Here is an 11,122-nt window from a genome sequence, read left to right as displayed (position 1 = left end):
ATGCTCGACCTAGGGATTGAATGTATGGTTTGGCATGGATGATGTGATTGTTGAGTGAGGGAGAGATCGTCTTGTATCGTTGACGCTTGTAAAGCCTCAGATTCCCATTCTTGATTTGTAGTATGTTGGAGGAACTACTACTTGTATATCAGTCCTAAGAGATATATCCAGTTGGGGTTGTGTCCGACTTGGGAACGAAATTTTGTAATCCCTATTCTTTTAACCTTCCTCGGCGTGTTAGCCCCAATAGATCTTGAGAAGCGACTGCAACTTGGTCTCTTTTGAGCAGCTACAAGAGCAGATCGCATCAGATGGCCAGCAAGCAAATTGATGAAAAATGATAGAACAGAAACAAATAATAAGTAAAACATCTAAAAGAATGGGGAAAATTTTTTGTACAATCGATGTAATCCATAAGAAAATCTTTCAGTAGACCACAAAAACCAACTAGCAATAGCCTATGGAGGACATGCATTTTCTAGAGGTGAATTTTTTCATCAAAAAATTAGATCATTCTTCCCAGGATGTCTGGGACATAAATCTTATAGGGCTTCCAGCCAATGATCATGAAATCCAATGAAAGTTGCTGAACGAGAGCTCATTGCTGCATCCATGTAGCAGTTGTGGAATCAGCAGTCAACCCTACAGCCCAAAGTCACAAATGTGCTGCAATCATGTAACATCAAAATATATATGAGACTTCTGTTTTCCAACAATTAAAAGGCTTACTGCATTAAGCAAACTTGTCTTGGCACAAGAAATGCATTCTATTCTACCAACATCCAGGAGCAAGAATGTATGAGCTGAAACGATGCACCCACAATGTAAACGCTGGAATAAGAAGCATTTTGTTAAGGAAAGAAATTTTTTAAGTAATTCCAAAAACAACTTAGGGCTACAGTTTTTGACATAATGGAACCTGAATGTATCTAACTGCATTCTAAATAAGAGAATACAAGATGATGCTTGTGTTCTCAAGCATCACAACAGATATTAGTGCAATTCATCAAAAAAGTGTAGCCAGTTCCATTTGTAGGTTCTTCAACTTGCTACACTTTGATGCACGAGAAGTAGATCAGAGCATTTTCATATTTTTAACACAGGGCCACTAGAGTTGTTGTTACATCCCAGTTTCTAACCTTTCCACACGTCTCACAGTTCCTCCACCAGCAGCATCGAAATGAAAATCTTCACAAAACCTTAACTCATCATACGCAGAACTACAAGATCAAAAGAGAGTTATCAACATAATGTGGCTGAATATTGGTTACTGCTTCCTAAGTGATTAAAAGAAAAGAAGAAAAAACCAAAAACAGTTAATGCCATGGAGATAAAGTTTTCAAAGAGGTTCAAAGATGAACTATCAGTAAAGACAATGATTCTGACGAAATTTTCTACGGAAAAAGCATCAAAATAGGAAAAATATAATAGATCCACATGTAACATGAAATCCCCAAATGGTGTGATAACTTGGTAGTATCTAAATCTAGCAACAGCAAAGGAGCTCCATTCCTCTATGCATACGAAATTCTAAAAGATAGAATTCTTCTCTAGCGACCAATAGCTGCTTGTGATGGATAGCTCTTCACAATCACACTACGACAGGCAAGGGTTCATTAGGGACAAGTATGACGTCTAACCGACTCTCCAGCGCTCGACAAAAAAAGGGGTAGCCTACCGATGCTCCATTCCTTCAGGGGAAAAATAGTGTCCCACTTTACAGGCCAGATGCAAAATTAAAAAGGTATTTCCATCTGCATGCATTTAAACAAATAAGAGAGCTTCATTCTTTACAAAATTCACCAAGAACAGGGAAAGAGAAACCACATCTTTTGCACACCACCGCTTCAATAACCAAGAAATGATCGACTTCCGCACAAAATCAAAAGAAAAGTGGAGGCTTCCACAGTAAGACATATAGCTTTCCTTGTCGAATCTGCTCCAACGCGTGACACCCAGCACATCATTACCATGGGCGTACACTCCACACATACAGACTCCGTAAAAAATTCACAGAAAGAAAAAGCCAGATATCTATGTTTTTTTCATGCGGACGCTGATGTAATTCCACTGGAGAATATGAAAATAAATTGATTTTGGCATTCCTATGCAGATCCCAAGAGAATGCATAGGATAAAACTTAAGAGAGAAAAGTAGACCTTGTCTTAAGGGAGCCTTGAATTCTGATATAATCTATGTATCTGTAGATATCAACACGTACATTTGTGCGGAAAATGTCGTGACGGGTCAAATCCAATATTAAATCTAGCCCTTCAAAATTCCTAACAGTTTCAGAGCAACAACTTAGAGAAAACCATGTGATTCTAAAGGCGGCAAACTGGTCACTCTGCCAAAAATTATTAACGAGAAAAAGCTTCAAGAAAAATAAAATTCACATTTCTGGCGAATCACGATCCTTTGTACCCCAAGGAAATTTTATACACAGAAAATTCCAGCATCCATCAATTTAATCATGCATCCATCAACTTAATCGACCAAACGAGGATGTAAAAAACTGTTTCAAGAACGACAAAGATGTCTTCTTTATGCTGATCTCCTAGCCAGGCAACAACCAGATGAAAAAAGAACAAAACAGAGGAAAAAGAACATAGTCGCAGCGGTCACAGAGCTCGGCCACGTCGCCGGACCTTAATCTCCATCCTTTCCACCACCTCTCCGATGATGAGGCGCCACACATCGGGTTGAAGCAGGACTTCGAGAAAGAGGAAGGCGCGGCCATCTCCTCCAACCTGAAACAACAATTAACCAGAACAAACTCTAAGCCCGCGAAGAGTATTTGTAGGGCGAACTAAAACGCGTAGCAACGCCAAGACTAGAAAAAGGAAAACATCAAACTTCTTGATCAATCTTCCAGCAGAGCGAGAAAAGAGGGGAGAAGCATATGGCTTCAAGGGTCTAACTCTTGTATGTCTCTTCAAGAGTCTAACTCATGTATGTCTCTTCCTCCTTCTCCTGCGTCTGCCACCGCCACTGCCATGGCTACCAGTGCTTTGGCTGGCCTTTGCTCTCTCAGTGCCGTCATCTCCCTCATCGCTGTCATTGATTCCCGTTATACCTTGGCATCTCATCTGCAGCAAACGTCATGCAGGCACGTAACACCCTCTTACACATTTCACACACAAACAGAGGCTCACCCACCCAGCACTATTTTGTGTTGCTTCTTTTTCGCTCATAAATCTTCCTCATCCCTTTTCTCCCCAAAATCCTCTTCTCTCTCTCTCTCACCCTTGGTCGTTTGCCCATTCTCCACTACCCTCCTGGCTGCCCGTTCTCCACTGCCCTCCGGGCCACTGCCATTTTATAAGTGAGTCTTAGCCTGGTCCCGAAACATTGATCTTTCCTCTAGTTAGAACCTGCAGTAACCATAGAGGATTCAATCTGTGGTTTGGTGGGGTTGGACAGCTTGAGCCTTGTCCACTATACCTTGATATGGATGGGCTAGTTTCGCCGCATTCTGTTCTTGACTCTATACTCAAGTGGCCCACAACCCAATCCAGCTTTTTGTTCTCTTTCTAGGATGGTGTGGGACAAAAAAATAAGAATTGGGGAAAAACTTTCACAGTCATTTCTTTGATGGGATACATTTTTCATCCGTGAAGGTGGGAGAACATGCGATGGAGGGAGAAGATGCGATGAAGACATCTACTTTTGTATTTAAAAACATATCTACGATGTTGATATGCCACCTCTTTGAACTCTCCAAATTAATCCAACGATCCAAGGCGTTGTGCTTCTTGAGCAATTCCCATGTGGCACTTCAACATAATGGGCACTCTTGTTTGAATATGCATCTTCCGTTCTCATCACATTTATTCTCAAATGACCACGAAGTCAACCCTAAATAGGACCATCAGGTTCAAGCCCAAAATCTACAAAGAAGTTTGGATTCAGCTTCAATCCACCCTTCTCTGTGTCCATGTCAATCTGCAGCATATGTGAGCCCTCCTCCAAGATCTCCAGATAGAATTGCCGATCCCATGTGCTAAAGAGTGAGTTAGTCACCTACAATCTCTTACCGTCCAAGCTCAACCGGATCATTTGTGGCCCACCTCTGAGTCTGTTTCCCTGAAGAAAGCAAGAAAAGGTAAGAACAACAATGACTTAAACACACATTTTTACTTCAGAAACATCAAACTGAGACTCCATCCCATCTTTAGATGCTGCAACTATCTGGCTTCCCTTCTGAATGAGTCCACCAACCCATAGATGTCCAGTCAAAACAGGCTTTCAAGGGTCCTCAATGTTGTATTGCCTGACATCACCATGCAGCCAGTTTGAGAAGTAAAGGAAGCGATCATCCAGTGAGATAACGAAATCAGTTGTAAGTCCAGGCATGTCGGGCATAATCCAATTCCGAAAGGTGTCACAGATATTGCAACATAGAAGAAACAAATGAGCAATTCAGGACCCCCTCTCTCTCTAGTACTCTCTCACATGCAAACTTACAGTAATGTGAACATCAGCAAAAGGTACCTCATGGCTCCACGATCCACTTGGAGTCTGGAAAAACCTAATCATGTTGCTGCTTAATGCAGACCCAACGTAACCTGTATGGAATCTGCAGGACAGTATCAAAATAGTCATAAGTAATAGCCACTACAATAGATGATCATATCAAGCATAGCATGCACTTTTCAGGGCGATGATATTTGACACTGTCACACTGACCTCCAAAGGTAGGAGATCTGAGTTACCAAGGTCCAGTCTGTTTGAGTTCACCATCGGGCCGGCTGTATACATGTAGATGTCTTCATAACGACCATCTTCTACGTGTTGGAGACTGAATCCTTTTGTAAAAGGTTTTGGTGCTCCCCATGATGAACTAATCATGGTCTTGTGTCAGGGCTCATACCAGAAGTCATATCCAAATAGAGGACTTACCAAGTTTCTCCCATCTGAACCAGAACATACATATCGGAGATCAAAAGTACCAGATTTCAACACAAATGAAGATGTGCTGATCAGAGCACTCACATCAGATGCATGGGATAAAAGCTAAAATTCATTCCAAGAAGTCCATGTGATCTTAAGAGATGTATCTTATCACAGCAAAATAAAGTGAGGACAGTGACCATGCTCATGTGAGGCAGTGTTAAGTAATCTTGTACAAGAAAAAAACTTGCCATAACAAGTTCACTGATGTGAAAGCTCAACCAGTCACACTTAAATTTATAGAAAGAGATCAGATTTGGTGTGGAAAGAACTAGTGATACTGGCACAATGCAAGTCCCCTGCTTGTTTTCTCTAAACAATGAAAAATGGAAACTGTTGAACATATATGACAGAGGACTGTGTTAGTGAGTTCATGATTGAAATAACATGTCACCAAAATAATTGCTGCAGACCATAAAAGATTTCATTCAGAAAATTTGTAAGCTTTGAGGACAATTTCAATGACCAATATTGAGATAAAAACATTATGAAAAGGCAAGAATGGAATATCGCTGAGGTTCCAAGCCATGATACATTTTGAACATGGAAAGAGAATACTTACGTCTCGCTGTATGCATGTTATGCGTGTACAGCATCTTCTCCGAATCCCCCCATATAAACATGGGGGTTGGGCTTACCAGCAATTCTAAAATTACAAAAGATGCCCTTCCAAAAATACATGGAGGAATCTTCGGATGAAAGAAATGGATCAAAATGCAGTTCACTGCGAAGGAAAGTTCCTTTGCTAATTGCTTTCTCCAATTCTCCTTGAGAAAATGCTTTTGAAAGCTGTCTAAGGTAGAATACAGAGAAAACTTCAAGCATAATCCTTTTGGCTTTAGATTTGTTTAAACCAAATATATCCTTCAAATATCCAAAGCAGTAAGCTTCATGTAGAAAAAGAACAAAGAAAAAGGTTAGAAAATTATAAGCACAAGCAAGGAAGCTGCAACTAAAGACATCATCTATTTGCATAACCTACAAATGTTTTGGACATCTATGAATCCAGAAACTGCAGAATGTAAACTCACGTTTTTTTTCTTCAATATGCCCATTATAGAAAGCTTGCATTAAATATGATCAAAAGAACCTTCAAGTCATCCACTTTTCCATCCATCATGTTTACCACCTAAAACAAGAATAAATACTAGTGACCAGAAATTGGACACTAAGAAATCCACCAGATTCAACAACTTCAATATTATATCATCGTAGAACACTTTTTTTTTTGCTTGAATGCTAGATTCTGCACTAATAATTTATTATCAATGGAGAAATGGATAGTGGCACTTATGGCATGAACCTCCAAAGTTGCCTCACCTATAAGCTGTGCAAAATAACAATAACCATTATGAAAAGAAAAGAAAGAAACAGGAAATTGAAAGAGGAATAAAACCAAAGTCAAAAGAGTACGACAGTAGGCAAAGAGTAATTCAAGCCGAATTACCTCCATTCTTCAAACCAAACAGTAGTTCAGTTTCTTCTCCTTGCTGAAATAACTGAGAAAACAGAACTTTTCTACCACTCTAGAGACAGACGTTGGCATATTTTTAAAATGTAGACTAACACATGATTGTATCATAAGTGAGTTGGATATGAACAATATGAACAAAATAGATTCACATATTTTTAGAATGTAGGCTTCCATGTTAGCAAACACATGATTGTATCATAACAACGTATGAAATGCAATTCAAAGACTCTATCAGAATGTGACACACACCCATGAATTTGACCAGATTATATTTATCAAAAGAATCAAGTTGTCACGGGATGACTTTTTCAAGCCTATTTGGCCCGTGTTGCGCCGAAGGATAGTCGATCTGCAACACAAGTCAAGGCATTGAAAAAGGAAAACCAAGAACCTAAGACAATAAAGCACCTAAACAACTCATATCACAATGAAAGTAAAACTAAACAAGACACTATGCAGGAAACCATTAAAGCAGAAAACAATTGCCCAACTCAACAAAACTAAATAATCAAACTAAATCAAAGTAGGATCCTACTGAATACAAATCAAACCAATGACCTTAACCGCTGGACATGTGCAATAGCTAACTAAAGGATCTATTCAACTAATCTGACACTAACGTGATACAAGAGAAACAGAGCATTATGCTCGTCTAAAACCATGAAGGACCTGTGGACATTTAACCCAAAACCCATGCAACTTCGATGAATAGAACCTTTCGAAAATGTCACAGTTCAAAATGGACTACAAAATTGATTGGTCCTTTTGAAAAGAGATAAGAGGTGTTCCATGAGAGACTCAACCCTAAGTCTGGGTTATGTTGAAGACATTCGGTTAAGATGGACTAATGGGCCAGGCTTAATCACTTATCCCAAATGATATGCATCTCTTGAGACAAAGAAATGAAATTTGTCACACTCAACATGAGTTGACTAGGTTCGAGGAGTTTCATCTATTCCATGAATGGACTAATGGTTTGGTAATGGAATGGCCAACATCTTTCAAAGCCAAAGGGGATTGGGAATGAAATGACAAACATATTTCAAGACCAAAGGAGAATGGTTAGTTCCTCCTATGACTAGAGATGTCAAGTTTTAGTTTGAAATAGTTAAAAAATGATCAATTTAACTAATAAGCATGAGTGCTCGTGTTTTTCAAATAATATGACCTTCATTTACACATAGCACCTACCATACAAGCATTAAGATTCATTTCGCATCAATGTCATCAAATCTCTAGAAGGGATGCCTTTCAATTTTCAAAATATGATCATAAACAAATCATCATCAGCATCTTAGGTAATAAAAAATAGGAGATGATATTGACCCTAGGACCGCACATCTACCAAGATTTTCACATTCAATTCCTGTGAGTTCAGCCATCATGCCTTTCATCTCTTGGCAAACACCTTTTGCTTTTTTTCCTCTTTTTTTTTCTTTCTCTTGCATTCAGCTTTTGCCATTAATTTTTTTTTTCTTGATTTTTTTTTTAGGCCGACCTTCACCTTTGAGGGAATACCTCACCACCCCAAAGGATACTACGAAGCTCCACCTCTTTGGTGGTTATGTGTAGCTTTGTCACATATCCAACCCGCTTCACCTTGCGGGTTTTCGATGAGCCAAAGGTTTATAAGTCGTTATCTTTGTGGTATAGACATAAATCACCTATATGCCTACCCGGCACTCTTGATTACTAACCCAGAGGAATGACCACACAAGCCTCAAGCCAATCTCTCAACTCTCATTTTGCTACCTACCAAGATCTTACAAAGCATTTTGGCATCTCTCTCAAGATATCTTCCTGCTAAATCCTTACAAATGCTTGATTACCAAAGTCAATAGTATTTCCTAGTCTCGACTTTCTCAACTTCACAGGACCTTTCCTTACTGCTCATATTCAGGATCTTTTTAATTTTCCTCCTCCATTGTTTGGCAACAAAAATTTGAAATTTTATCCTTCTGCTCAAGGAGGTACTAAGAATAAAGAAAAGCCACATCATTGTGTGAGAAAACACTTTTAAAATGTTTTTAAGCAAAACTGAAAATTATCACTTTTACAAAAATTCTTAACATCAAATGGTATATCACCAAGAGGAAGGAATTGTACTTTAAAGAAGAGGGTGAATGCAAAATAGCATAGGTTGGTTGGGTAGAAAAATGAACTTCACCAACTCCCCTAGGGACTTCTATATGAAAGGTTGGTTTAATAGTGACGATTTTCCATAAATGTTTGAGTCCTCAACTGATTGAAAGTTTTACAAATGGTTTAGGTTAAGCTCTTATCTTCCCCAAAGGAGGCCCAGGATAAACCAATCCTATGTGGTGGATTTTGTAAAATCATCAAGTGCATAATAATGACAACTATGGGATTGGACTCTGTTAGACTCTAAATGTACGACTATCCAGCAAAGTTGATCAGTCTTGTGCCCTGGTTACATGAGGACTTTGCAAAATATGTTCTTGACCAGAAACTAATAAAGCATTAGCAGAAAACATCCAAACACAATGTCATCATACATGGAGGTGTCATGGACTTGACTTTATTTATGTCATCTACCTATTCCTTACCATGACCTTATGCTGACCTTCCTTTGCATGATAGGTTGACTTGCTTCCTGTTTGAGATATCTATGAAACACCTAAACCAAGCTACACCACTTAGAGAACTGATTTTCATTCGCTGACTACAAATGATAACTCTAGAGTTTAGCTTCTACCCTGTGAAACATGACCAAGCGACGAGGCGAATCTCAGAACTCTTGAATCCAGGTCAGAGAAAAAAATGATTAAGCTAACAACTGAGGCAACTGTTCCGCCTGAAACAAACATAGATTTCCAAAATTTCCTATCCACAGCAACAACATACAACACTAACATTCTTGACGAGCATGACAACTTAATTGAATTGAAGAGACCATACATTATAAACACAGAAATCCCTGAAGAGACCTCCAGTCCATGTTAGTTGAAGAAATCAGATCTACATGCAACTGATCCACCTAATGCCTACAACTGAAACCTGACCAAATTGTGGCACTGAAAACCTCCCAAAACATGACCTAAAGCCGAAGTCAAGAGAAGCAGCAAAACAAGGTACTCGATCAGCAATCACGAAGTGGATTGGGGAAAATACCTGCAGATACTATGATATAGGCATCCTTTTCATCGAACTATTATTCCATGTCGATGGCACTGTATTCAATTTCTCCGATGCAGAATCCATTACCCACAATAAGCAAAACAGAAAAAGGATTAATTAAGGCCGGTTTTCACAATTATCGTTCTCCCAAGTGGAAAATGTAGAACTCGGGATACAAACCAGGTGAAGGAGGTAGCATCGCGACCGGTTTGTCGACTGCGGCATCTGGATTGGAAGCTAGGGTTTCAGCTGGTGTCGGATCTTCCACAGAACCGGTTGTTGGGTCAAAGGGGAGCTGGTATCATGAAGACGATGGTGCCAATTCCTTTGATTTGGGCACATCGCCCTCGGAGCAACCGGCACCTCTTTTGGATGAGATTTCTCCGCCCAATTCCACCAAATCAACCCCCAAAGAAAAACAAGTTCTCTGCCTGATTCCCCGAAATCAAGCTCTGAAGAAAACAACCCCTAAGAAAACCACAAAACACATAACTGAGATGATGGAGTCGACAACAAACCCTAGAATAGGTAAACAATAACAAATAAGATTTGGGCAAGGTTTGCTTCATCGGAATACCTTGAGATGCTTGCTTCTTGGCACCAGCGATGGCATAGAAAGCTTCGCCGATGAAGAGCTGCGCCTGGTGGAAACCATGGCTCCCTTCTTTGATCATGTTTCCCTCTCTCTCCTTTCTCCTATTCCTTCTCCCCCATTTTCCTCCTCTCTGAGCGGACGTCAGTCGCTCTTCCTCTTTCTTGTCTTCCCGAAATGGCAAAAGGAGAGAAACAAAAAGAAAAAAATGGAAGGGTCGAATACAATGATGAACCCCAATCCAATATTACAGTATGGATGAGGCGAGTGAGGTTGAATCGACCGGGAAATGTGAGAAAAAAATATAACAAAAAAAAAGCACACAAAAATCGTCATACGATCTGTGCAGTTGGATATGGTCAACCCATTTGTTCGCTTTTCTTTTCCATCTATTGTGGTCCAGTGGACTCATTTCCTTAGTGGGTCCAGTGTTGTAAAACCATAGAAAGCTTCTCTGTTTGCATTTGCTATAGATCAAACTTATGAGTTGTTTATCTCATAACAAGGATTGGATCCGGGAAATGACCCTTCCAATCAAGGGGGGCCATGTTAATAGAGAGATGTGTCTTGATGGCGGTCAGTTTTTGGATCTCTCTCGATTCTATCAGGTTTGACAAAGGATTTAGCTTAAATCTACTGTTTTGACAAATAGCAGATTTGAAAACAATCGTTTATGGGTTGTTTGACAAGGCCGGAATTGCATAACTATGTAAATAAAATTTTCTTTTTTCAAGGAAAAGGGAATAGAATCCTCAAATAAAGATTTTATGTTTAAAGATTATAGTTTCATTCTTGAATCAAAATTTCGGAATCGTGATTATATTCTGTGGGGTGGAATTATGATTCCTTAAATTTATAATTTGTTCGTTTTTGTTTGAGCACATGTCATCATGATTTTATTTCATTAATTTTAAACTTTAAATTGTGATTTTGTCAAAAACATCATTTTCAAAATCTTTCAAATT

General features: G+C 39.2%; 1 pseudogene; it reads right to left on the bottom strand.

The window, feature by feature from the left end:
* Positions 1 to 3,858: 3,858 nt before the first annotated feature.
* On the bottom strand, positions 3,859 to 10,239 carry LOC116267889 (selenium-binding protein 3-like; annotated as a pseudogene).
* Between the last annotated feature and the right edge of the window lie 883 nt (positions 10,240 to 11,122).

Source organism: Nymphaea colorata, unplaced genomic scaffold (assembly GCF_008831285.2).
Source record: "Nymphaea colorata isolate Beijing-Zhang1983 unplaced genomic scaffold, ASM883128v2 scaffold0001, whole genome shotgun sequence".
Classification (NCBI taxonomy): Eukaryota; Viridiplantae; Streptophyta; class Magnoliopsida; order Nymphaeales; family Nymphaeaceae; genus Nymphaea; species Nymphaea colorata.
This window is presented reverse-complemented; position numbering and strand designations above follow the sequence as displayed.